The sequence below is a fragment of the Cervus canadensis genome, chromosome 10, assembly GCF_019320065.1.
Source record: "Cervus canadensis isolate Bull #8, Minnesota chromosome 10, ASM1932006v1, whole genome shotgun sequence".
NCBI classification, from domain to species: Eukaryota; Metazoa; Chordata; class Mammalia; order Artiodactyla; family Cervidae; genus Cervus; species Cervus canadensis.
The window spans coordinates 37,312,418-37,340,339 of NC_057395.1; the positions used below are offsets into that span (position 1 = coordinate 37,312,418).

The window sequence follows — 27,922 nt, forward strand, 5'->3', positions numbered from 1 at the left end:
TAAAAGAAATCCAAGTCCGTGTTACATCGAAACACAGGTTAGGTTTAAAGAATGTATCCGTAGACAGACCTTTGGCCCCTGGGTACCCTCACATTTCCCTGCTCCTCTGAATTGATTTCCAGCTGCTTTACCCTCTGGTCTTTGACGTGACTTAAGTTTATCAAAAGCTTTCCACATTATCATGCCCTAAGCCAACTACTGTTCCCATGAAATGTCTGTGTTCCTAAAGTACTTCACATCATTATTTTTTTCATAACATGTAACGTGGATCATCTCAATGAGAAGCTCGTGTTGTGTGGCTGAGAGCTAGAGGTTCAGGCTGCCAGCTAAAGACTACTGTAGGAACTTTACACAGATATCTTTGCGAACTTATTCTGCCTTTGCACCCTAAAAACAATCACCAGGCTTATCAAAGCTAGAGTGAGAAAAAGAAAATCAAATACTAAACAGACTCTGAATTGCATGGGCTTCCCAGGTGGTGCTAATTGTAAAGAACCTGCCTGCCAATGCTGGAGATATGAGATGCTGATTCAATCCCTGGGTTGGGTAGATCCCCTGAAGAAAGAAATGGCAACCCATTCCAGTATTCTTGCTTGGAGAATCCCACAGACAGAGGAGCCTGGCAGACTACAGGCCTTGGGGTTGCAAAGAGTCAGACATGACTGAAGTGACTTAGCATGCAGGCACATAGATAAAAGTCAGTGTTTCAGAGCCAGAAAAGTAGGTCACAACAGCATTGACAACCACTGGCAGAAAACAAAGGAAAACAAGGCCTCTTGGGGTGTTGCCGTGTGTCCTGCGCCACCCGCTCCACACCAACCACTTCCCCATCAGGACCACTCCAGGAGACGATGGCATGTTTGCAAGTCACATGGAGCAAAAATGGTCCACAATGAGTTGACCTCTTAGATCCAATTTGCCTTACGAAAATTTGCCTCATAGAAACAAAATCCTGTCCTAAAGCTGTGATTTGACCTTCAAGAGATACAGAGTCTGTCCTATGCCCCATTTTCTATCAACGAAGCCTGATTTCTTTAAAGTGCACTCACTGTGTCATTGTAATTTATGTCGGAGAGTGTTTTGCCTATGTTCTCCTCTAGGAGTTTTATAGTTTCTGGTCTTACATTTAGATCTTTAATCCATTTTGAGTTTATTTTTGTGTATGGTGTTAGAAAGTGTTCTAGTTTCATTCTTTTACGAGTGGTTGACCAGTTTTCCCAGCACCACTTGTTAAAGAGGTTGTCTTTTTTCCATTGTATATCCTTGCCTCCTTTGTCAAAGATAAGGTGTCCATAGGTTTGTGGATTTATCTCTGGGCTTTCTATTCTGTTCCATTGATCTATATTTCTGTCTTTGTGCCAGTACCATACTGTCTTGATGACTGTGGCTTTGTAGTAGAGTCTGAAGTCAGGCAGGTTGATTCCTCCAGTTCCATTCTTCTTTCTCAAGATTACTTTGGCTATTTCGAGGTTTTTTGTATTTCCATACAAATTGTGAAATTCTTTGGTCTAGTTCTGTGAAAAATACCATTGGTAGCTTGATAGGGATTGCATTGAATCTATAGATTTGCTTTGGGTAGAATAGCCATTTTGACAATATTGATTCTTCCAATCCATGAACACGGTATGTTTCTCCATCTGTTGTTCCCTCTTTGATTTCTTTCATCAGTGTTTTATAGTTTTCTATGTATAGGTCTTTGTTTCTTTAGGTAGATATACTCCTAAGTATTTTATTCTTTTTGTTGCAATGGTGAATGGTATTGTTTCCTTAATTTCTCTTTCTGTTTTTCATTGTTAGTATATAGGAATGCAAGGGATTTCTGTGTGTTAATTTTATATCCTGCAACTTTACTATATTCGTTGATTAGCTCTAGTAATTTTCTGGTAGAGTCTTTAGGGTTTTCTATGTAGAGGATCATGTCATCTGCAAACAGTGAGAGTTTCACTTCTTCTTTTCCTATCTGGATTCCTTTTACTTCTTTTTCTGCTCTGATTGCTGTAGCCAAAACTTCCAACACTATGTTGAATAGTAGTGGTGAGAGTGGGCACGCTTGTCTTGTTCCTGATTTCAGGGGAAATGCTTTCAATTTTTCACCATTGAGGGTGATGCTTGCTGTGGGTTTGTCATATATAGCTTTTATTATGTTGAGGTATGTTCCTTCTATTCCTGCTTTTTGGAGAGTTTTAATCATAAATGAGTGTTGAATTTTGTCAAAGGCTTTCTCTGCATCTATTGAGATAATCATATGGTTTTTATCTTTCAATTTGTTAATGTGGTGTATTACATTGATTGATTTGCAGATATTAAGGAATCCTTGCATTCCTGCTATCCAAAAGTCTACAAGCAATAAATGCTGGAGAGGGTGTGGAGAAAAGGGAACCCTCTTACACTGTTGGTGGGAATGCAAACTAGTACAGCCACTATGGAAAACAGTATGGAGATTTCTTAAAAAACTGGAAATAGAACTGCCATATGACCCAGCAATCCCACTTCTGGGCATACACACTGAGGAAACCAGATCTGAAAGAGACACGTGCACCCCAATGTTCATCGCAGCACTGTTTATAATAGCCAGGACATGGAAGCAACCTAGATGCCCATCAGCAGATGAATGGATAAGGAAGCTGTGGTACATATACACCATGGAATATTACTCAGCCATTAAAAAGAATTCGTTTGAAACAGTCCTAATGAGATGGATGAAACTGGAGCCCCTTATACAGAGTGAAGTAAGCCAGAAAGATAAAGAACATTACAGCATACTAACACATATATATGGAATTTAGAAAGATGGTAACGATAACCCTATATGCAAAACAGAAAAAGAGACACAGAAATACAGAACAGACTTATGAACTCTGTGGGAGAATGTGAGGGTGGGATATTTCAAAAGAACAGCATGTATATTATCTATGGTGAAACAGATCATCAGCCCAGGTGGGATGCATGAGACAAGTGCTCGGGCCTGGTGCACTGGGAAGACCCAGAGGAATCGGGTAGAGAGGGAGGTGGGAGTGGGGATCGGGATGGGGAATACGTGTAAATCTATGGCTGATTCATATCAATGTACGACAAAACCCACTGAAATGTTGTGAAGTAATTAGCCTCCAACTAATAAAAAAATTTTTTAAAAATAAATAAATAAATTAAAAAAAAAAATAAAGTGCACTCACTGTGTCATTGTAAAGGGCAGCAGCTTTAAGAGGTTGGGAAGAGCTGGTACCTCCCATGCATTGGGCTGTGCTCAGTAGCTTTAGTCATGTCTGATTCTTTGTGATCCGATGGACTGTAGCCTGTCAGGCTCCTCTGTCCGTGGGATTCTCCCGACAAGAATACTGGAGTGGGTTGCCATGCCTGCTTCCAGAGGATCTTCCCGACCCAGAGATCAAACCAGCATCTCTTACATCTCCTGCACTGGCAAGTGAGAGCTTTACCACTAGCACCATTTGGGAAACCCCCTGTGTATTATCCTTGCCCATCTTTATGCCTGGCCTGTCTCCCTTTGGGTAAGGCTTTCTGTACTTTATCTTGATAACTGGGAAAACTGTGAGCAAACTGAAGTTTCACATGAGGTGAAGCAGTGCAATAATTGGAAATTATTTCTCTGTATAGATGGGTTCAATGCATTATTATCAGGTTCAGTAACTGGGGTTCTAGCTGCAAACAGAAATAAAAATTGCTTCCCCATGCTCCATCCAGTGAGCAGGGCTCAGAGCCATGCCAAGATAGAAGGTTCCAGGCTTCCTCCCAGGGCTTCCTGCTGTCTCTCCACTGCACTGAAAAGCGGCTGTGATAGGCTTCTCATCTTCTATTCCCAAATTAGAAAAATTAAGGTTGCGGTCTTCACAACTACCTAGATTGGCTATTTTAGAAATCAGGGCTGCCCAAGGCGAGCCGTGACTCGAGGGCACAGCCTCGGGATGTGAAATGCAGCAAATGACATCCCCTCCCCTTGCTGGAGAGGGTTCTGCCCACATCCTGCATCTCATCTCACTGGGACCACTCACTCCAGAGGCTGCTGCTTCCCTCTGGGATGCTTATTCCATGCCTAAATGACGATAAAGATGAAAATGCCCTAAAATTAAGCAGGGCTTTAGTTTTTCCAGTCCTCCCAACCCCCGGCAACCAAAGCACTGCCACTTCTCAGTGTTTGGATGTGAAAAAGCTCCGTCCCCGTCCCCCTGCCAACCACCACCGCATTCCTCCCATGGGACACAAAGCAGAGACGGGGGTGAGGATTCATTTCAAAGAAAGAGTGAAAGATGGAGCCCTTAGCTGGTGTCACTTAATCTGTGATGGCATAAAGCAGGCTCTTTTCTGTTTACTGGACACTGATCAGAGATCAGGTGACGGCCAGGGAATAGGAAACAGGACTCGTGAGAACCCCGAGGCGGTGGTGGTGGGGGGGAATGGCTTCTCTTCCCGCCCAACAAGTGTTAGTATGCTTCCCTCCTCCTCGTCGTGGGAGCGATGAAAGCTGCCCTTCCAGCTCCAGAGCCAGTCCTGGCTGCACTGCTCAGATGGGGCTGGGGAGCAGGGTTCTAACCCAGGCAGGGCCTCCTCTGAGAGCAGAGGAGTGGGGCTGCTGGGGGTGGGGGCCCTTCTCCCAAGGCCTGGGGATGCAGACTCGGGCCTTCATCTTCCATTTTTCCACGACTGTGGTCATACCTGGGTAAGCTGCAGTCTCTGTAAGCCAGAGCCCCTTCATCTAGAAAACTCAAGGCATTCAGCTAGAGCCCTAGATGACCCTTAATGACAGCTCCATTTCTGGGGCTCTGTTCCCAGGGTTCATTCATGAATTCATCATTCATGTGATGTCACTGGGTTTGGGGGTCTATGAAACAGAGAGAGGGACTAGATTTCCTCCATGGGTCCTCATTCTATATTCTCCTTGCTTGGTTATCCACCCATTGCGTCTTCTTTTCCACATACAAAATCCTGAGCAGATGTCTCTGAAAGCAAAATTTCAAGACTAGTCAATAAATTTTTCTTTTAGACGTGGACTTGCTTATTTCTCTCTCTGCAGCATGTAGATGTACAGACGCTCAGTAGATGTTTGATGAGTGAATTCATTTCACCAGATGTGTTGTGATGAGTGAGCTTGCAAATCAGAAACTGGAGCTATGGTTCAGCCAGGAGAAGGATGATGCTCTGGGAAGAGACCAGGGGCATCTTGAGAAAGGAAGGCTCATGAGCCATCAACCCAACTTATGGTTCTACTTATTTCTGGACCCCTTATGACAAAAACAAATAAAGTATGCTAAGAAGTATAAAAAATTCAGACATTTTTTTCAGATAGTGAAAATATTTGCTCTTCTCAGACATAAAATGAACCTTAATAGGAGGAATGATGGGAATAACAAAATACAGAAAAGGGTAAAATACCTTATCTTTCATTACTCAGGTTCAACGCTAGTCAACTTTAGGTGTCAAAACATTTATTAATAAGAGAAATTACACAATGACAGTAGGGGCACCACCCAAAGTAATTACCTTCTACTTCAGGGGAAAGTGTTAGTCACTCAGTCATGTCTGACTCTCTGCAACCCCATGGCCTGTAACCTGCCAGGCTCCTCTGTCCATGGGATTCTCCAAGCAAGAACACTGGAGTGGGTTGCCATTCCCTCCTCCAAGGGACCTTCCTGACCCAGGGATTGAACCCAGGTCTTCTGCACTGCAGGCAGATTCTTTACCAACTGAGACAGCAGGAAATGAAAATCCATTTATAATTTTGCTCCAGAGATAATCACATTTCAAGTAATCAGGCAAATCTAACAGGGAAGAGAGGCTGGGTGAACCACGTGGGGCTCAGGGAGAGCCAAGTCTGCCAGGACTCTGAGTGCTGGGAGGGGAGTCCCACGGATCTGTGAAGCCTTGAGCCTTTGGCAAAGTTCAAGGCATGAAAGCTCGGTCCTGCCCCAGGAGGGTCTGTGTACTGACCCAGTTGTACTGATTTAGGAACCAGCTGAGGCTCTTCTCCTGCAGTTATTTCTGAATCTGAGAAAACAGCACCATCTGCAAAGACCCAGGGGCCTCATCTCTAGACAGGAAAAATCCCCCTTATTATCTTCTTAAATGATTTCCTGTAGGTTCCCCTCCAGTAAAACCACTAAGCTCCCGCTGATCCGGCTCCCTCTGACTCATGGGAGGACCAAACTCGGGAAAGGAAGCGCAAGCCCCCAGAACGTGGTGCAGTGCGATGTGTGCATCGGTTCAGGCTGGTGTTACAGAAAATGGAGGCGTGTTCCCTCAAAATCCCGACACGAAGTGGGTGCGGACAGTTTCCTGGGGGACCCGCCTCTGGCACTGTGTGTGTGTGTGTATGTGTCGGCAGGGGGTTGTCCCACGTGGTGAAGCCCCACTCTGGCAACAGCTGAGCCAAATTCCATCACCCCACCCCCTGCCAAACACGCACCCCACCCCAGTTTGAGGTTGTGAGCATGCGGGATCCCCGTGGGGACTTTTGTGTACATTCAGCCTTTTAGTGTCCCAAGTCTATCAGCATCCAGTACCTACAGAACAGCTTGTCATCCTACAATTTCACACACACACAGTCTCATATACATCTCTAGGGTTGGGGTCAATATGCCCATTTGACAGGTGAGGAAACTGAGGCTCAGAGAGGTGACTTCACTTGCTAGCTTTGCTGGCTTCAAGAGATGGGGCAGCCAGGTGGAGATTCTGGATTGCCCATCTCTGTGGAGGTTTCTGCACCACGCACCAGACCATGTTAAGCTCTCAGCTTTCCAAGACTTGGCTCCTGAGTTCCACAGTTTTCACAGGGCTCCTCCCAGCCAGGGCAGTCTCCCCTGCATTTGTAATTTCACAGACACCAGGTGGGAGCCTCCAGCAGACAGCATCTTCTTACTGGAGCCCAGGGTTCCGCATTCCATTTGCCTCACAGTGTCTGTGGGTGTCTTGGCAAAGTTTGCAGATCTCCAGGGAAGGGAGGAGCAGGAAGATGCTGTAAGGAGAGGTAGGGAGAAGGTCAAACATTGGCTCATGTGGGTGGCCAGGCATCCTGGAAGGGCCTCTAGCCCCAGGAGAGCTGGTCTTGCCACTTGCCTACTCCCCAACCCCTACACACCCCCCACCCCACTCCCACCGCACTGCTCCCATCATATTGTTTCTCCTATTCATAATGATTAGCCCATGGAAGGCAGCACTATGGGTCTGCAGCACGTGTGCATTAATGGGTGAGGTTAAGACCACCCGAGGGAAGATGCAAGAGACAGCCTGACCCCACTAGTCTAGCACCCCACTCAGGTGCTAGAAAGCCAGCACCCGAGGTTCCTGGATGCTGCAGACCACACTTGCCCTACCCTGGGTGTTCTGGAAAGTTCGGTGGATTTGCATCCCCTTCCACATCTCCCTTTTCTGGCAGCACTGCATTTCTGTAGCTGTCCTTCCTCCAGGCTGTTTCTGAAGTGTCCTGTCCTTTCTGCAGTACACAGTGTAGGGGAGTGCGCTTTGCTCTGGGCTCTGAGTCCTGCTCTGAGTGACCAGGTCTCACTGTGTTAGAGGAACGTGGGCTTTCGCCTCTGTCATTCCTCTTTTGCCATCGAGCAAGCTGGATCCACCCTTTCCAGTGCATCTGGGGGTGGGGGCCGACTTGACTCTGTCTTCCACTCATATTGGTTCCATGATCCACGTTCACTATAATGAGGGAACCTTCTGTTGTCAGGACATGAAGAGCTCGCAGCACGGAACAAAACCCAGAGAAATAAACCTGTGGGGGAGTTTCTCGGCTTGTCCACTGTTTTTATTTTCATTTTCTTAGGTTTAAAGAAGCCCAAGAGTTTGTTTTTACAAGCTTCTCCCCCATCTTCTGCATGCTAGGGCTCTTTGAAATATGTTCCTGTGATAAAAATCTCAAAAGCTAAACTATAATCAAACTTGGATATCTGCAAATCATCTGTAATGTAAAACCAGACACCGCCACACTGTTTACAATCTTCTTTTCCAAATCAGAGCAGAGGAGTGGCTTTTTGCCAGACTTTGGGAGAAATTTCCATTTGTTGAATTTTTTTTTCCCCACAATATATTGGGGAAATTAAATATTGCATGTTACAGGATATTCACAAGCACATGTTCATTCTATATTTCGTCTTTCAAAAATATCGTCTTAGACTTCAAAGTGGTAGAAATTATTTCTAACTTAATGCCTTCTACTTTGTCTTCATTTTAGCCATCACGTCCTCTCTGGGTTACTTTTCTAGGTTTGTTTATTCAGTTTTCTTTCCAAGCAGGAAGGACAGAGTCTCAACACTGGTGCATTTAGAACAGTGAAAATCATAGGTCAAATTAAGCAGTTACTTATCTGTATCAGAATGCAGAAGAGTCGTCTGTGATTCTAGGCAGCCAGAGAGTGTGGAAAGAGACAATTACCTGGAGCTTTGGAATATGTCTCTGGTCCTGAGGTTCTCTTTGGGATGAAACAAGGTGGCCCCTCCAAGAGAACTGACGGGAGCCCAGGTACTGCCCTGTGCTGTCTGCTCCCGTCCTGCTGGGCAGAAGCTCAGCCACTTCTCAATCCCAGGCTAAGCAGGGCTTCATCTCTTCCAGGTTTCCTGGATCCAGGAACTGGATAAAGTTTCCTGGTTACAAAAGGCCTTCCCAATAGGGTAAACACAGACTGAGGTGTTGGCCAAACTCATAATGTAAAGTAGAAAGAGTGGATAGGTATTGAAACAGATGAATAGTGATCATCACACAGTATCTGGTACACAAATGGAAGACTCAGAGTCCTAAGACAGGAAGACATGCTGCGGAGAAGCTATCCCACGGGTAGTCCAAATGAGGATGTTCAGCAGGGGTCATGGGTCTCCAGTGCTGTGGCCACTGAAGGATTCCTCAGAGGCTTCCCTGATAGCTCAGATGATGAAGAATCTGCCTGCAATGCGAGAGACCCAGGTTTGATCCGGGGTGGGGAAGATCCGCTGGAGGAGGGCATGGCAATCCACTCCAGTATTCTTGCCTAGGAAATCCCATGGACAGAGAAGCCCCGTGGGCCACAGTCCGCGGGGTCGCAAAGAGTCAGACCCAGACTCAGTGACTAACACTTTCACTTGTTTTTAGACTGATCTCTGGGTGAGGAAATCGTGACCCACTTCTCTTCGCCTACAAATCAGGGTGTGGTACCAGTCTGCTATTCGTCTCACGCTACTCACTTCTGTATCACATTCACAATCTTTGTCTTATTGTAACCGAACCAAACTTGGGTCCACTTGCCTGCGCGCAGAAAAGTCGATCTCCTGACATCAGGTTGTGGGTGAAGGAAAGCGCAGTGTTTACTTGTACTGATTTCATGAACCAGAATTCATATCTGGATGAGGACATCTGTTACACATGGAGGCACCTCCTAAATTCACATCATCGTGGCTGTCACCAGTCGACTGCATCACAGGAGCTGATATCAAATGCTTGTGTGGCTTTGGGCATCTCCCTCGGATGCCCAGGGAGTGTACATCCCTCAAGTAGATGGATTTGCTCAAGAACTCTCAGCAATGACCACCGCCCCTGGAAAGCCCTCTCCAATTTGCATGCTGCTCTCTGCATGACCTTGCTGGATTTCATCCTCACAACAGCAGTGGGATGTGAATACCAACTTGATTATCCCCACTTTAATTTCCTTGGGCCACACAATTAGGAAGTGAACTCCCCATCAAATGCTTTTCCTTATCTCCCAGGATCACAGAGAAACGTTCTAAAAACTAACATCCTCTGTAGGGCACAAGATTTGAGGTCACAGCCCCCTCCATGAGCCTGGAACATGCTCACAGCTCCATGATAGCCACCCTCCAGGTGCTGTGGGAATCAACAGAGAGAAGGAAAATCCTCCCACTCTTTTGGAAAGATCCGACCCCACCTGTCAGTTTGTCATTTTAAAAAAAAATTAGTATCTTTAATTTTACATCATTCTTCTGGTCATTTAAGAAACAAGTGTCAATGGAATGCCAGTTTTGTGGCCATCACAGTGTAAGCTAAGTACCATGAAAAATTCAGGCAAGTTGTGACACAGTCCTTACCAAAGCAGAGCTTCTTATTTGTTTGTGAATTCTAAGCTGCAAAGGTCTAGATTTAGATTTTATTTTTCAAATGCTCAAAATTTATAAATAGAAGGAAATTATGGCAAATTATCTGAATATTTCCAAGTGTTTGTACAGCACATCTAGGTACTTTTTGTGGTTTGTATTCTCTATCTGGAATATAAGGAACTGGGAGTAACAGGTTGTAAATTTGTGATCAAGTAATCAACTAGCCAAAAAGTTAGCCAGTCAGAACACAGGATGTGCAAAAGGTCTGCACAGCCAAGACCTTGGTTTCTATCAGCTCCATATGAGATGTCATGGATTGACATGTACACATGTATGTACACATTCATGCCCACTCACACACACACATGCACAGGCACGCACGCGCACACACACACACACACACGGGCACAGCAATTATAGAAATATAGAATAGAAAAACACCTGTTTCTATCTTGTGCTGTCCAGTGACAGCACAATCTCTTACCCTGGGTTTTCAGGAGAACCAGAAATCTCTAGTGTGGGGAGAGCTGTGAAAATGCCTGCCTGACATTTGGAGAATGATTGCTCTGCCGGTGGTGAGGAGACCCCTCCGGCTGTCAGTCAGAGGCCCTGGGACGGCTGCAGCTGCCGCCGGGCACAGGGGCAGCGCCTGTCCGTAGGTTCTGCTTGGCCGGACCGGTACAGCCCAGGCAGCATCTCCCCGGGGCCTCCTGTGAATGGTCCACGTTCAGGCTGGAGGACAGCTAGCTGGAAGCGGCTTTCATTTCTGCCTTCCCAGACTCGGCAAGGAGCGTCAGGAGCCTTTATCAGTTACCAGCACAGGGGCTCCTGTGCAGGTGAGCCAGGAGTCAAAAGCTGACGGGCGGGACGCAGGTAGGGCTGGCCTGGAGCACTGACCCGAGCATTAATTAGAAACACCGGTGCGCTTGTCCGAGCCAGCTTGTATAAGCTGCTGGGGCCTGTGTTCACTTCATAAAGAAGTTTTATATGGTATTCCTGGCAATAGCCGGACACTTTAAAAGAAAAATAAAAAGAACATTATTAGTAGCTTGGGGTGGGGGGAGGAGGCTCCCTTCTCTGCCAGTCCATGTCCAGCCACCCCCTTTTCCCTCTAAAAATTTGAGGGTGATGTCTGTTAGAGGCACGTAGCTTCTGCCTCAATGGGGTTTCCTAGTGGGGGTGGGGGTGGTGGTTCTGAGTCAGTTCACTAGCCTCTAAAGTGGAGATTATAGTATCTGACCCGCCTTGCCTCCTGGAGTTGATGGAATATGTTTCAGTAGAGCAGAAAAAAGGGGCTTTGAAGACTGCAAAGTAGTTTGTGGAAGTATGGCCATTCTCACAGTTCTAATTCTCAGGCCCAAAGATTCAGGACAATAATGTTGAGAGTTTAGAGCGGTGACTCTCAGCTGCTGGAGCTTTTGATCCCTAGGGGACATTGGTAACATCCAGAGACTGTCTTAGTTGTCATTTTGGATTGACTGGGGGCAGGATGGGGGAGGAGCCCCAAGCACCTTGTGGGTGAAGGATGGTGCTGTTCAACCTCCTGCAAGGCACAGGACAGCCCCCTGCAACAGGGACCCAGCCCCAGACGTCAATAGCGCTGAGGTTGAGAAATCCTGGGTTGGAGGCGTGCGGGGTAACCTGCACAGGAAGTTCTCCCAAATCCACCTTCTGCCTGAGTTTAGCCATTTCAAAGAAACGAAAGGGTCCTGTCCCACAGCTTGTAATGACAGATCAGGGAACAAAGGAAAGCTGGACAGCAGTGATAAGTCAGTGGAGACCCAGTCACACGTACTAGTTATTAAACCATTGTCTCTCATCCTCAGTTCTGCCTTCCATGCTGGATGGGAGCTGCAAGGACTTTTTTGCCTGTGGCATCTGCTAGGTGCTGCCAACAGAGGGCGCTGGAGCGACTTGAGGAGGAAGAAGGACCGTGAATTTCTGGGCGTTCAGTTCTGTCATTTTCCTAGCCGCGCTGCTTCACCCTGGCTTCCCCGGAATGGGCAGCAGTAGAGTCCACCTTGCAGCTTTCCCAGCATCAGTAGCCCCTTTGATCCCCCGAGAAACAGCTCCACCCCTAGAGGGCTCCCCTTCTCAGAAGTCAGAGTTTCAGCTCCATGGAGCCATCCTCAGAGCTCCAAGTCTTAGTAACCTCCATCTCTTCCTTTGTATCTTCAGCCTAGGGTTTCTTCTCCCAGTTTCTATCTCCTTAACATCCAGCTGTTCTGTTTGCCTTTTCACAATTCTTAATATAGTGAATTCTGTCTTAGACGGGCTGATGTGATCTGGTTCTTGACTAGACCCAGGCTGACACAGACATGAAGCCCTGTCTCTTTGGTACAAAGAGGTCCATGCCTCCCTTACCCCAGCAGGCGTGAGTGAGAGTTGCCTTGCAAGGCAGCTTCCTCAATGGTGGAGACTGTGAGAACTTTGTTCTGTTTTCCCCTGGATTTGTAAAGAACCTGGTGGCCAGGTGTTACCACCAACAGTGACAATATATCTCGTCTTGTGGAAACAGAATGGTGGGGTTGAGGTCCTACAAATGAGAAAGCTTGTGCATTCTTGGTCCTAAAAGTAGTTCTTCTGGGTCTCCTCTGGCCAGTGGTCCCTTTGCCAAATCCAAAAGACAGGGGACCACAAGGTAACCTTCCTCCTCCTGTTATGCCCATCAACAATGCTTGTATCTCTTCTCTATGATTCAGATACACTGGAAAGCAATTCTGTGCAGAAAATGAAACTTTCTCTCTCTCAAAATAAAAGGTTTACAAAAAAGAGAGTCTGCGGTAGAAGAGCATCTTTTGTCAGAACTAGAAAGACAGCAAGAAATGCCCCCAGCTTGGAAACACACATCACTTGTTTCATGGGAAGAGACGATGAGATGCCTATCTTTATTTTCAATGAAGTAAATATTTTTTAAAAAGTATACTTCTTGTGTATATTCCTCTGTCCCAGCTGGAAACAGTAGTTGCAAAACAGCAAAGGGGGAATTAGGAGAAAAAAAATTTTTTTTTAAACCGCATCTGTCTACTGCTGCACCATGCATGGCTGGAGTGCTTCCTTTCCAGTAGGATGAAATGAGAAGAAATGATGCATGAGAGGGATTGAAGGTGCAGGGGTGTCACTCCTGAAGCCTGGGGATGAGAAGTCATAGCTGTCACCCTGTGCCCTCCTCATCTCCCTCTGTCCCCAGGAGCACCATCCTGCAGGCTCTCTGAGACCCCCCAGACAGCCTCCCCCATCATCACTGTTCGAAAGAGGCTTCTGTGATTGTTCCCTCAATATCTTTCAAGAGGAGAAACTCTCCCGGGGGACGGGGCTCCTCTGTCATCTCTAAGTGACCACACTAAGCAGAAGCTTAGTGACCCCGATGGGAACTGCCACCCCTCCCTTCTCACCCACCCCTTGCTTTCGGAAGGATTGTCAGAGGAGGTGGTCTGGAGACAGATTGGACAATGGGGAGAAGGGGGTTACTGGGGAATGCAGCTGCCCAAGGCTCTTGGGAGAACGATGCTGTTTTCCCCTGGTGAGGCAGTGTATCTGGGGCCCCTCAGAGTCCAACCTACCCTCCTGGCATGGCTGACGGACACGCTTGTCAGGTTAGCACCCTGGGAACAGAGCTCCCCTGGACGCCTGTGCCAGAGGCTGGCCACAGCTCCGCTCTCTCCAGACCACTTGGCACTCACCAGCTGGGAAGTTTCTGCCAAGCCTGTGGCCAGTCTGGCAGTTTGTGTGAAGTCTGGGAGATTGCTTCTCAGACCTCTGGTTCCAGTTGCAGCCTTCCCCCATGAAGGACTGTGGCTGGTGCATGGTGGGTCCATGGGTTCTCCACCTGCCCCTCCCAAGGTCAGAGGCCAAGTCCTACTCCAAGCAGATGGACACTGCATTCGGGCCCTTCACTGAGTCCCATCTGGGCTCCAGGACCCTTACATACTGTCATCCTCATGGCCTCTTGGTCAATGCAGGCGCTCAGAATGAGGTAGGCTCAGGAAGATTCCCCTGGAGAAGGAAATGACAACCCACTCCAGTATTCTTGCCTGGAGAATCCCACGGACAGAGAAGCCTGGTGGGCTACAGTCCATAGGGTCGCAAAAGAGTTGGACACGACTGAGCGACTAACACACACAGGCAAATACATAAACACCTGGGTGCTATGGTCCCAAACACAGCTTGGATAGAAGAATGTGCCAGTTCTTTGTGAGAGTAGATGGTAAGCAAAAGTGAGGCAGAGTCAGTGTTGGGATTCTTAATTGGATACATGTGTAAACTGAGGTAAAAAGTGACTCTGTGACCCCTAGGTGGTCAGAAGTAAAACCAGGATTAGAACTTAGGCCTCTTAATCTTCAGTCCCGACACTTCCTGCTAAGCTGGAATTTCTGCCTTCCTGGGTTAAATGAATTTTTTAAAATTTACATATTATGCTGAAATTGAATTGAAATTTCTTTGCATCAGGGATTCTGGTACTTGTGAAAATTTTCTGCTGAGTTTGATGTGCAGATATGAATTTTTCTTGTGAGAGGATCTATAGCTTTCATGAGGTTCTCAAAGGGGTTAGTCTGACCAACAAAGCTAGCCCTGATGGATACTGTTGTGATGGGGCTGAGGTCAGGTTTCGGGTGACATTTTCATAGATTGTAAATGAAAGGTGGGTGGGGCTTCCTGGCTGTCAAGGCTGGAGACCTGGAGAAGACTGATGTGGGGGAGAAATAACTATCCCATTCCTCAGAGTCAGGCAGGGTTGCTTAACTTGGCAATTGATGGAAGCAGTTAGAAGCAGCTAGTTTCTAAACTAGCTGGAGAGACAGGTTGGGACCCGGGTCCTGGGACACTTTGCTGCAGTGCTTTCTCCTGGACAAACATCTCCTTGAGCAACAAAATATAAAGAAACTATAAAAAAAAAAAAGAAAAAAGAAACTATAAAAGACTAAAAATAACTGTGTGCATGCATAGTCAGGGCAATTTATGGACAACAAGATATAAAAAGACCAAAACCCAAATGCTGCCTCTAAAGAGCAGGGAGCAAAAGCAGGGTGTGCATATGCCCCCTGCACTCAACACCACCTAAGGGGAGGGCAAACCACCTAAGCCACCCCTTCAGCCTGACCCCTGGACAAACCCTGACCCTCACCCCCTAAAAGGAATCAGCTCACCCCACCTCCGGGAGTGCACAAGGGAACTTGTTACTTGTTCTCACTCTCCCCCGCTACAGCAGGAATATAAGAACGCCTTGCCCGAATTCCTTGTCTGATCTCTGGTCAATTTCTATTGAATTGGGAAGACCAAGAACCCTGGTCAGTAATAGCATGCTGTGTGTACTTAGTCACTCAGTTGTGTCCAACTCTTTATCACCCCATGTACTGTAGCCCACCAGGCTCCTCTGTCCATGGGGATTCTCCAGGTAAAAATACTGGAGTGGGTTGCTATTTCCTTCTCCAGGGGATCTTCCTGACCCAGGGATCAAACCCAGGTGTCCTGCATTGCAGGCAGATTCTTTACCGTCTGAACTACCAGGAAATATCAAGAATACTGGAGTAGGTAGCTTATCCCTTCTCCAGAGGATCCTTCTGACCCAGGAATTGAACCGGGGTCTCCTGCATTGCAGGCAGATTCTTTACCAGCTGAGCTACCAGGGAAGCCCCAGTAATAGCATATTCATGCTTAAAATCCCATAAGGACAAACTCACAGAAGCTTAGACCCCTGGATCAAGGAACATCCTTGAAGATCGTCCAGCTTGGAGTTCCATGAATCTAGCTACACACTCGAATTACTTGGGGAACTCTGACTGCATGCCATGTCTGAAACTAACCCTGGAGGTTTCTATTGTAACTGTTCTATAGTGGGACAGGTCAGGTAAGTTCCAGATATCAAGAATTTTAAAAGGTGATTCTCGGGGACAATCAAGGTTGAGAACCACTGTCACAATCTAATCCAACACTTTTTGCTGCAAAGAAAACCAAGCCAAAGAGAAGAATCCCAAGGTCATAGAGCTTCCACAGAGCCAGGATTTGAACACAGAAACAGGCTTTGTCTCTTTCTTTGTTTAGAGAGTACATATATTTACCTAAAAATGCCTTGCTAGTCTGAAACAAAAGTGATGTGGAGCTATTAATAATAGTTTTTGCACTTATGCCATTCTGGGAAGGGAAGTTTGTGCATAGCTGACTGTGGCTCAGGTCATGAACTCCTTATTGACAAATTCAGACTTAAACTGAAGAAAGTGGGGAAAACCACTAGACCATTCAGGTATGACCTAAATCAAATCCCTTGTGATTATACAGTGGAAGTGAGAAATAGATTTAAGGGACTAGATCTGATAGACAGAGTGCCTGATGAACTATGGACAGAGGTTCGTGACATTGTACATGAGACAGGGATCAAGACCATCCCCAAGAAAAAGAAATACAAAAAAGCAAAATGGCTGTCAGGGGAGGCCTTACAAATAGCTTGGAAAAGAAGAGAAGCAAAAAGCAAAGGAGAAAAGGAAAGATATACCCATTTGAATGCAGAGTTACAAAGAATAGCCAGGAGAGATAAGAAAGCCTTCCTCAGCGATCAATATAAAGGAATAGAGGAAAATAATAGAATGGGAAAGACTAGAGATCTCTTCAAGAAAATTAGAGATACCAAGGGAACATTTCATGCAAAGATGGGCTCAATTAAGGACAGAAATGGTATGGACCTAACAGAAGCAGAAGATATTAAGAAGAGGTGGCAAGAACATACAGAAGAACTGTACAAAAAAGATCTTCACGACCCATATGATCACAATGGTGTGATACTCACCTAGAGCCAGACATCCTGGAATGTGAAGTCAAGTGGGCCTTAGGAAACATCACTACCAACAAAGCTAGTGGAGGTGATGGAATTCCAGTTGAGCTATTTCAAATCCTGAAAGATGATACTGTGAAAGTGCTGCACTCAATATGCCAGCAAATTTGGAAAACTCAGCAGTGGCCACAGGACTAGAAAAGGTCAGTTTTCATTCCAATACCAAAGAAAGGCAATGCCAAAGAATGCTCAAACTACTGCACAATTGCACTCATCTCACTTGCTAGTAATGTCCAAAATTGTCCATGCCAGGCTTCAGCGATACATGAACCATGAACTTCCAGATGTTCAAACTGGTTTTAGAAAAGGCAGAGGAACCAGAGATCAAATTGCCAACATCCGTGGATCATTGAAAAAGCAAGAGATTTCCAGAAAAACATCTATTTCTGCTTTATTTACTACCCCAAAACCTTTGACTATGTGGATCATAATAAACTGTGGAAAATTCTGAAAGAGATGGGGATACCAGACCACCTGACCTGCCTCTTGAGAAACCTGTATGCAGATCAGGAAGCAACAGTTAGAACTGGACATGGAACAACAGACTGGTTCCAAATAGGAAAAGGAGTATGTCAAGGCTATATATTGTCACCTTGCTTATATATTGTCACCTTTAACTTATATGCAGAGTACATCTTGCGAAATGCCAGGCTGGATGAAGCACAAGCTGGAATCAAGATTGCCGGGAGAAATATCAATAACCTCACATATGCGGATGACACCACCCTTATGGCAGAAAGCGAAGAGGAGCTAAAGAGCCTCTTGATGAAAGTGAAAGAGGAGAGTGAAAAAGTTGGCTTAAAGCTCAACATTCAGAAAACTAGGATCAAGGCATCCGGTCCCATCAGTTCATGGCAAATAGATGGGGAAACAGTGGAAACAGTGGCTGACTTTATTTTTTGGGCTCCAAAATCACTGCAGATGATGATTGCAGCCATGAAATTAAAAGACGCTTACACCTTGGAATAAAAGTTATAACCAACCTAGACAGCATATTAAAAAGCAGAGCCTTTGCCGACAAAGATTCGTCTAGTCAAAGCTATGGTTTTTCCAGTGGTCATGTATGGATGTGAGAGTTGGACTGTGAAGAAAGCTGAACGCCAAAGAATTGATGCTTTTGAACTATGGTGCTGGAGAAGACTCTTGAGAATCTGTTGGATTGCAAGGAGATCCAACCAGTCCATCCTAAAGGAGATCAGTCCTGAGTGTTCATTGGAAGGACTGATGTTGAAGCTGAAACTCCAGTACTTTGGCCACCTGATGCGAACTGACTCATTTTAAAAGACCTTGATGCTGGAAAAGATTGAAGGCGGGAGGAGAAGGAGACAACAGAGGATGAGATGGTTGGATGGCATCATTGTCTCGATGGACATGGGTTTGAGCAGGCTCCAGGAGTTGGTGATGGACAGGGAGGCCTGGCGTGCTGTGGTCCATGGGGTTGCAAAGCGTCGACTGAGCGACTAAACTAAACTGTGATGACTCTGAAGGCCCTCCCCCACACAGCTCCATGGCTTCCTGTGGGGTCAGCTGAGTCTCTGTCACTCCTGCATCTAGGCTCAGCGTCTCCCTTTGCCGAATTCTGCTTCCCTCCATCTTGTACAGGATTGTTCCCTGGTGTTCTTCTCCAGTTAAACCGTCTGCACACACACCTCCATCTCAGAATCTGTTTCCAGGAACCCAGACTATGACGTAGCGGAAGTCCATCTTTCATTTGTATAATTCATTGACATAATTATGAGTGAGTGAGTGAAGTCACACTTTGTGACCCCATGGACTGTAGCCTACCAGGCTCCTCTGTCCGTGGAATTCTCTAGGCAAGAGTACTGGAGTGGGTTGCCATTTCCGTCTCCATACATGATTATATCTCAACCTATTTATATGTTTCTGCTTTGATCTAACTTTTAGGACATAACCTCACTCAAGTTATTTGATTGTGTCCCAGTTGGAGGTAAGGTCTCTCCATTTTCAAACCAAGTCAAAAAAAGTAATTTTTGACTTCATGAATTTGCATCACAGAAAATAATTGTCATACATTCACGCATTTATGTGGAATCTAGAAAAATGCTACAGATGATTTTATCTGCAAAGCAGAAATAGAGACACAGTAGTAGGGAACAAATGTGTGGACTCCAAGGGGGGACTGGGGGTTGTGGGATGAATTGGGAGATTGAAATTGACATATATATGTATACACTACTACATATAAAATAAATAACTAGTGAGAACCTACTGCATAGCACAGGAAACTCTACTCATTGCTCTTTGTGGTGACCCAAATGGGAAGGAAATCCAAAGAAGGGGGAAATATGTATACGTACAGCTGATTTGCTTTACTCTAAGCAGAAACTGACACAACTCTGTAAAGCAACCATACTCCAATAAAAATGGGAAAAAAAGAAAGAAATAGAATGAGAAGTAGAAAAGAGAAAGCTCGTGATTGCATTAACGTTCAGCCACACAATGAGTAACACAGCCCAACCTTCCAGGAGGTCACCTTTCCTCTCTGCCTTGTTTAGAAACTCAGGACCCCAGTTACAAGGCTTTAGGGTGAAATGTCTGTCCCTGTGTAGCCTTGGATCATAAGGATGCTCCTAGAAAGGACCTTTTTGTCTCTGTGACAAGATTTTGAATATTTTTCTATCTAGGTGACATCAACTAAGATTCCGATCTCTACTATCCTTGCTTAGAGAGCAGCTCCTTTCATGGACTTGGTTGCTAAAGAAAAAACCCGAGATACGTTTTTACAGTGTCAGGGCGGGGGAGTTGGGGAGAGCATCCCTCGATTCGTGTGTTCTCTGAGACTGTTCACATTCCAGAGTTTATGTGCTGAGACCAGGATGTGTTTTGTGCAGAAAGTTATACTTGACTAAATTGTCCTCCTGACGTAAACCTGTAATTTAAAAATTATATATATTTAGAGAACAAGTCAAAACAGGAAACGCATTCCCAAAGAGGATAAAGATATTTATGTGTTAAAATACCTACTACTACCATAGTCGACCTAGGTCCCTGTATTTAAATAGAAGAACTCTGAAAAGTACAGAAAGAAAGAGCAAAGAAGTTAGCCTATTGTCATGCTTGTGGATGGGGCCAAGGTCTTCTGGTGGGAACATATTTCTTCCTCGCTCTCCTTCTTGACAGAGACCCTGGTGCCCACTGCCTCCCACCCAGGGACTGTGGCAGGAGCAGAAGTTGAGTTGAAACAAAGCATGACAGAAAAGAGATGATTTTGTGGGAAACAAAAGAGGTTAAGGGGTAGGAAATATTAACCTAAAACTCAAAGATAGCCAGAGCAGAAGAAAGGACTCAAAAGTTAGGCAAAGGTAAATAAGAGGATGCCCCCAGAAGCCCTTCAGCCAATGATCCTAAGCTGGTCCTTCCTAATTGGATCCAGGTATAAATTAGGCCTCTCTGAAAGAGGCACCAGTGTATGAATCATTTGACCCCTGTATGCCATGTTGGGTTTCCCTGCTGGCTCAGTGGTAAAGAATCTCCCTGTCAAGGCAGGAGACATGGGTTCGATCCCTGAGTCGGGAAGATACCCTGGAAAAGGAAATGGCAACCCACTCTAGTATTCTTGCTTGGGAAATTCCATGGACAGAGAAGCCTGGCAGGCTACAGTCCATGGGATCGCAAAGAGTCAGACAACATGTTAGGGACTAAACAACAACAACAGTGCCATGTTAATCAAAGTTATTTTGATGCAAGGAAGGGTAAGAAGTGACTTCTGCTCTAGGAGAACAGTAATCTAGTTGGAGAAACCAGAAAGACACATATAAAGTCAAGTAAGAAGTCTAAATAACTTAAATAACAGTGAATTAAAAGAAGAAGTGTCACTGCCCAGTGGCAGATTGAGCCCAGAGAGATCTTTGTTTCCATCCTTTTGCACAGGAACCACAGCCTGTGGGCCCTGCAGAAAGAGATTTTAAGAGGATTGGCACCTTGCATTTATCTTGAAAGAGTGTTGAGAACTTTATGTAAGACTCCCCTAAAAGTGGTTCAAGGCAGGCAGAACATCTCTTTCTCACATAAATCTTTTCCTAGAGTTTCAGCTGATGGAAGTGTGGCTAGGGGTATGGATGTTGTGTGCATTTCTGTTCCACTCCTGTTTCCATGCAGATCTGGCTGTCTGTCCCTGGGTGATGTTTACACATCCACAAAGCAGATGACTCCACTATCAAAGGGTGCTCTGTGCTGCCTGAATTGTTAACTCCTTTAGCTTTGATCTTTCAAAGCACTGCCTACAGTGCCTTATAAACAACAGGTATGCAGTAAATGTTCCAAATGAGTGAATGAATTTTTAAATGTGGTCTTGAATGCATGAATAAAAGCTGTCCTACTTCGGGAGAAGGGTGAGATTTTGAGAAACTTCTCATGGTCTAGACACATGCTTTTCTGTGATCCCACAGATCGACTATGACTAAGTCCAGGGAAGGCAGCCTCCAAGATGACCCTAACAATCCCTGTGGCTCTGATAGTGGGCTTCCCAGGTGCCTCTGTGATCATGAATCTACCTGCAATACAGGAGACATAGGTTCGATCCCTGGGTCAGATCCCCTGGAGGAGCAAATGGCAACCCACTCCAGTATTCTTGTCTGGAAAATCCCATGGACAGAGGAACTGGCAGGTTACAGTCCATGGGGTTGCAAAGAGTCATAAGTGAATGAGTGACTGAGCTCATTCTCAGCATGTCTTCTAAGGCCATGCCCTGTGTAACCCCTTCCCCTGGAGTGGAGCTGGACCCAGAACTTTGCTCCTAATGAATAGAACATGGCAAGGTGATAGGGTGTCCCTTCTGAGATGGGGTTATAAAGGGATGGTGGCTTCTGTCTGCAAGCCTGCTCTGACGCTCTCACCTACTCACTCTGAGGGAAGCCGGCTGCCACCCCGTGAGCTGCCCTATGCAGAGGCTTCCATGGCAGGGAACTGGGGGTGACCTCCCCCCACCACCAAGGCGACAGTCAGCAAAGAACCAAGGCCCTCAGTCAGTAGCCTAGGAGGAAACTGGATCATGCTCACAACCACGGGAGGGAGCTGAGAAGAGGCTTGTCTCTCAAGTGAGCCTTCAGATAAGATGGCAGCCCCAGCCAAACCTCTACTGCAGTCTTTTGAGAGACTATGAGGCAGAGGTAGCCAAACAAGCCGTCTCTGGATTTCATAGGCATGCAGTCACAGAACTGCTTGCTTTAAGCCTGTTAAGTTTTGGGGGCAATTCATTATCTGGTAATAGATAGCTATTACAAAGTCCATTATAAAAGTAAAAATTATTAAGTCATTTTATAGTTGTAGAAACCAAGATATCAAAAGACTAAATGTGTTTTCCATGGCCACCCAAGGAAGCAGTAGCAAAATAAGAAATGAAGTTAGTGCCAAGGCTTATCTTCTCCTTAACAGAAAATATGAACAAGATTTTATGAGAAAAGATGTTAGTGGAGTCCATGAGGTTCATTGTCACAAGTCACCTTTCCTCTTGTGTTTCCATTTTTAATCTCTTTATGGAGTAACCATTCAACCATACAGTACTGGGCCTTCTCTCAGGGAACATGACTCTGTTAACAAGATAGCTTGATCTTTTCCAAAAGAAAGAGATTCTAAGCATTCATTGTGCATTCTAACAAACCGAGACGTTGAAACACTGGAGAAGAGTAACTTTCAAATAAGCATATAATTAGCAAGTGATCTTCTCTCCACCTATTATGAAATTTATGACTTTGGGAATGTTGTTTATTATGAATTATTTATTTATTATGAATTTTCTCTTCCCCATCACAAATTTCTCATTCTTAAGAATTTTGTCCCCAAACTGACAAAGCCTAAAGAAAATGAAAGTGAAAGTCGATCAGTCGCGTCAAACGTTTTGCGACCCCATGGACTAAATAGTCAAATTCTCCTGGCCAGAATACTGGAATAGGTTGCCTTTCCCTTCTCCAGGGGATCTTCCCAACCCAGGGGTCGAACCTAGGTCTCCTGCATTACAGGTGGATTTTTTACCAGCTGAGCCACAAGGGAAGCCCAACAATATTGGAGTGGTTAGCCTATCCCTTCTCCAGTGATCTTCCTGACCCAGGAATTGAACCAGAATCTCCTGCATTGCAGGCATATTCTTAACCAACTGAGTTATCAGAGAAGCCCTAAAGAAGCACCTCTTAATTATAATTTCTTCTTTTTTAATCAAGTGGAAGGAGAAACTATTATCGATGCAAGAGAAGTATTTTCCCTTCTAGTGAGGTTTTAACCAGGATCCCCAGCCTTCTTCCCACAGGGAAATAATACATTTATGAGTTACCCCTCCTGTGATTACACCATTGGATATAAGAAAGCTTCACATCAACCAGGCCAATCTTAAGAATGTATTGAAGAAACCTAACATACGCTTAAAAAAAAGAAAAAGGCATCTCACATTGTAAAATTCTAAGCCTCTAGTCTATGTGGATTAAGACTCCCTTTATGACAATTCCTTAAATATACCAAAAAGAGAAGCAGTAGTTGCTTTTGTAGTGGAGTCCCCATATTTGGTGACCATCATTGGCAAGCTGACCTTAGACCAGTTCTAAAACATGGTGGTTCTACAACAAAAATGATTATACAAAAGTTTTCATTATTGAGTGGTCAGTAAGACAGGAGCTAGTGAGTCTAGCACTGGAAGAAAAAGAACTTCATCTCTGGGGAGAAAGCACCAACTCTAGGACAATACTGTTTCTAATCTAGAACTGCCCAAGGCCAGTGTGTTGTTTGAAGCACCTCAATAGGCTCATTGATCTGGACTAGAACAATATCAACAATGAAAACCACCATATCAGCAATAACACAGCTACCATAAGCAAGGTTCTTTGGATTAGTAATTTCATTTCTTCATCACAATAATCCTGTTATGTAAGAATTGTTTTCTCCATTGTGCAGGTGGGAATCAGAGATGAGAAGCTGAGGAACTTGACTAAGACCATTTACCTAGTGAACAGTTGAGGCAGAATTCAAAGCTGGAACACTTTGATCCCAAAGTCTGGGTACTCCTGACTATGCTACCTTGATTCTAAAGCCCTGAATTCAGGGAGGATAAGTTTCAGGCCTTTAAAACCCAGAGTTTTGACCCATGTTAGTGAAATACAACTGCCCTTGATAGAGTATACACCCAGTCGCAGTGTTATCCATGTGCAGAGAGGAATGCCTTTCTGGGAAGAATCACTAATAAAGTAAGAGGCAGAGGTGAAGCCTCCAGACAATGAGGACTCCCAGGAAGATCAAAGAGTTATTCTTGGGTATGCTATCCCATGAGTATGTTCAAGAGAGGAGCACAGTGCAATTTTCAATATTCCCCTAGAGAACTCACACGAAAGTTTAGAATAACATAAAGGTCTTAAATTCATCCGTTGTCTCTTCATTATTATAAAGAATGCTGGACTTTTTATATTTTCCATCCTAATTGAAGAATAATGTGGATACCCGCCCCCCGCCCCCCCCGCCATTAAGGGCACTTAGTGTGATGTACCATAAATAGTATCATAAAATCTGGTATTTTATGTGTCATTTTCCCAGTAAATAAGATAATCTGACTTGCAACCCCAATAAATTATTAAAATATTCTTTTTAGGGCAAATGCTAATGTTCCTTTGATATTCAAAGTCAAAGAAAAAAAAGAAAGCAACTTGAACTAGTTTCCATTCTCTGCAGTGATTCTTTCTCCACTTGGTCATGTCTGTCTCCCCCAAGTGCTATATTCCCATTGGGCAGAAAGTCAATCCACCTACAGGTATTTACTTAATGTCCATTAAAAATCACATTATGCACATTATACCCTGTTAGCCTGTCCCATTTATTGTGAATTTCTCATATTTCCTGTCATTCTTCTGGTGATTTTTTCCTTTATAGCTTCTATTTTCCCCCCATTAATCCTTCAAAACCCCTGGGAGGTAAGAGTGTGCATATAATTTCCTCTGTATTCTAAAATACTGTTTGGAGTTTTGCTTTGAAATTGCTTTTAGGGCTGGATGTTTGACTTTCTTAAGTGAACCTGTAATAAACACTGTTGAATTCTCTCCAAATTACCTCGAAGAATTACCTGCTTATCTTGAAGAACCATCAGTGTAATTTTAAGGGATTTTGGTTTTATTCAGTGGCTCTGGGTCTTTGAACTTCTCTGCCTCAATTTTTCAGTCTTTCCACAGGAAGAGTTCTGCTGAGAACAAGCACTTTGACTCAAATGCAGAAGAGAGTGTTTTTGTTTCTACTTTGGTACTTGTGATTCTAGCTCTAAAGGAAGCGAGATTTCCAAGATTAGGATAGTTTAGTCTGGAAAGAAGACTAGTTAAAGGGGGCGTGATTAAAACCTACTTAGGGATTTGAGAATGCTTGTGAAAACTAAATAATTCATTTTTTTAAACCTTTCACAAAACTCAACAAGGAAATACTCCATGAACTAGTGGAATGATAGACTTAAGTCCAATGATAAATTCCTTACACAACTTCTAGATATAGGTACCATCATTAGCCCTATTTTCCAGGGAAGGAAACTGAGATGCAGAAAAACTCTATGACCTGCTGAGAGAGAGTCACAGAGTAAGCAGTGGAGTAGAGATTGTATATATGCCTGGATTCCAGAGCCCAGGCTTTCCATTATTGTGCTCTATTTCTATGATGTGATGGTTGCTCTTAAAAACCAGCTTGTAGCTACGATGATTGAGGCTTCCCTTGCAGTTCAGTTGGTAAAGAATTTGCCTACAGTGCAGGAGTCTGCCTGCAAAGCAGGAGACCTGGGTTTGATTCCTGGGTTGGGGAGATCCCCTGGAAAAGGAAATGGCAACCCAGTCCAGTATTCCTGCCTGGGAAGTCCCATGGACACAGGAGCCTGGGAGGCTACACTCCATGGGGTCACAAAGAGTGACTAAACCACCACCATGAGTGAACAATTACACCAAAAGAATGTAGGAATTCTTCCTGCTGATCCACCCACTCATGTGGTTTAGCAGAGGCAAGGCGCTGCCCAGGCTAGAGCTTGGTAGAGCACTTGGTCAATCAATACCATTTTCCTAGAGTGCAGAGAAGTATAGTGAAGAGAAGTATAGAAGGACCGGTAAACGAGCTCAAATCCTACCTCTTCCAGCTGGAGGACCCTGGGGATATTATAGAGCCTCTGTAAACCTCAGTTCCTTTATATGTTAAGTAAAGATAATAATAGCAACTATCTCAGAGGATTCAATGGGAGATTAACCGTAGAATGACCACGGTGTTCCCAGATACTCATTATTATCATCGTTTTCTTGGAGAGAGGATAAGAAAGCAGGATGATGCTGGAAGAAGGGAGTGGAGATGTGTACTCACTCTTGTGAATAAGGAGTCTGTAGGGAGAGGGCAAGGATTTTCACAGGTTCTTGCACACAATGGGTTTTCAAACTGTAGTGACCAAAGTGCTCCTGCCACCTTTACAAGTTTAGCTTTAGATTTCCAGACGGTGGTTTGGATAAAAAATACACCAATAAAAAGATACACTAGATTAAAAGGTACACCAGATCTTCAAGTAGTAAATGTAAAATTAAGGTCAGGGAGTCAGAATGGGATCATTAACATATGACTCAGGTTTCCATGGGAGCAGATGCAGCAAAGAGGATGTGAGGTCAAGAACACAGATGGCAGTAATATCTTAGATTTGTTCAGGGAAAGCGTATTTAGATTTCTTAAGTCAAGTTTCAGAGCACCAGTGGCCAGAGCCAGAGGAAACAGAAACATTACAGTGTGGACCAGATTCAGGGTCTCTTAGGCATCCTTTGCATTCCTAGCCTAGACCTATATTTCTTCTGCACATGAGGATCAGACAGTACTGACTTTGTAAGGGTCATTGAATGTAATACAGTGTCTTGTTCATAGAAGGCTCTCAAAAATATGAGACATGTTATGAAGACAGGGGAGCTGATGATGGTGAAACATCAGAGCTGCCTTGGTCATCACTATCTGCTACCACCTGGCACAATACAGGCACTCAATGAATATTTTTTGAATAAATGAATGATTTTTAAAGAAGTAGAGGAATCTGGTTAAAATGGATATCAGAGAAGTCATTCAGGGGAAGAGGATCATAAGAAGAACCTTATGGAGGGTGATTTATGGGAAAGGAAAGGGCCAGTCAGCCCCAGACCCTTCTCCTCCTTCACCTTTACACACCAGGGGCAATCACTGAGACTTGGCCCTTTGGAAAATACCAGAACTCCTTCTTTCCAATGGACTGTCTCTCAAGACACTCCTAGACACTAGATCAAAGGATCACAAAGAGACCATTCAAATCAAGAGGAATGGACACCCACCTTTCTGCTTCTCCCCAGAGATTGGCAGTGGGTCACTTTCTGGCCTTTTGGAATTTGATTGCTGCTCTGGAGAGCAGTTCACTCTGAATAAAATGGCATTTGCCACAGAGAACAAGGGCTTTCCTGGTGGCTCAGATGGTAAAGAATCTGCCTACAATGCAGGAAATGTGGGTTCAATCCCCAAGTCAGGAAGATCCCCTGGAAAAGGAAATGGCAACCCGCTCCAGTAATCTTGCCTGGAAAATCCCATGGACAGAGATGCCTGGTGGGCTACTGTTCGTGGTATCGCAGAGTCAGACGTGACTGAAGCGACTAACACACACACAGGAGGAGCAAAATCTAGATGGGCCTCAGAGAGTGGGTCCATAATGAGCAGCAGGAGCCAAGGTTGTTACGAATCGTTACCAATGGGTGTATTTTCCTAGTGAGGTTGTTTTCCAGTGAGGAGTTTCTTCAAAAAAAAAAAAAAAAAAATGGGCCAAAGAACTAAACAGACATTTTCCCAAAGAAGACATTACAGATTGGGTAACAAACACATGAAAAGATGCTCTAAACCTCACTCATTATTAGAGAATGCAAATCAATTTACTACAATTGAGGTACCATTACAACGCCAGTCAGGGATGGCTGCTATCCAAAAGTTACAAGCAATAAATGCTGGTGAGGGTGTGGAGAAAAGAGAACCCTCTTTTACTGTTGGTGGGAATGCAAACTAGTAAGCTGCTATGGGTCTTTGTGTGGAGATTTCTAATGACTGCCATATTGGA

The 27,922-nt window shown here is 44.7% G+C and overlaps 1 long non-coding RNA gene across 1 annotated transcript; it reads right to left on the reverse strand.

The window, feature by feature from the left end:
- Positions 1-487: 487 nt before the first annotated feature.
- On the reverse strand, positions 488-27,894 carry LOC122448520. The gene is made up of 3 exons (XR_006271646.1): positions 27,748-27,894; positions 7,106-7,109; positions 488-525 (listed from the first exon to the last, which is right to left on the reverse strand). It is a non-coding gene; the product is annotated as an uncharacterized LOC122448520 (long non-coding RNA).
- Positions 27,895-27,922: the final 28 nt, after the last annotated feature.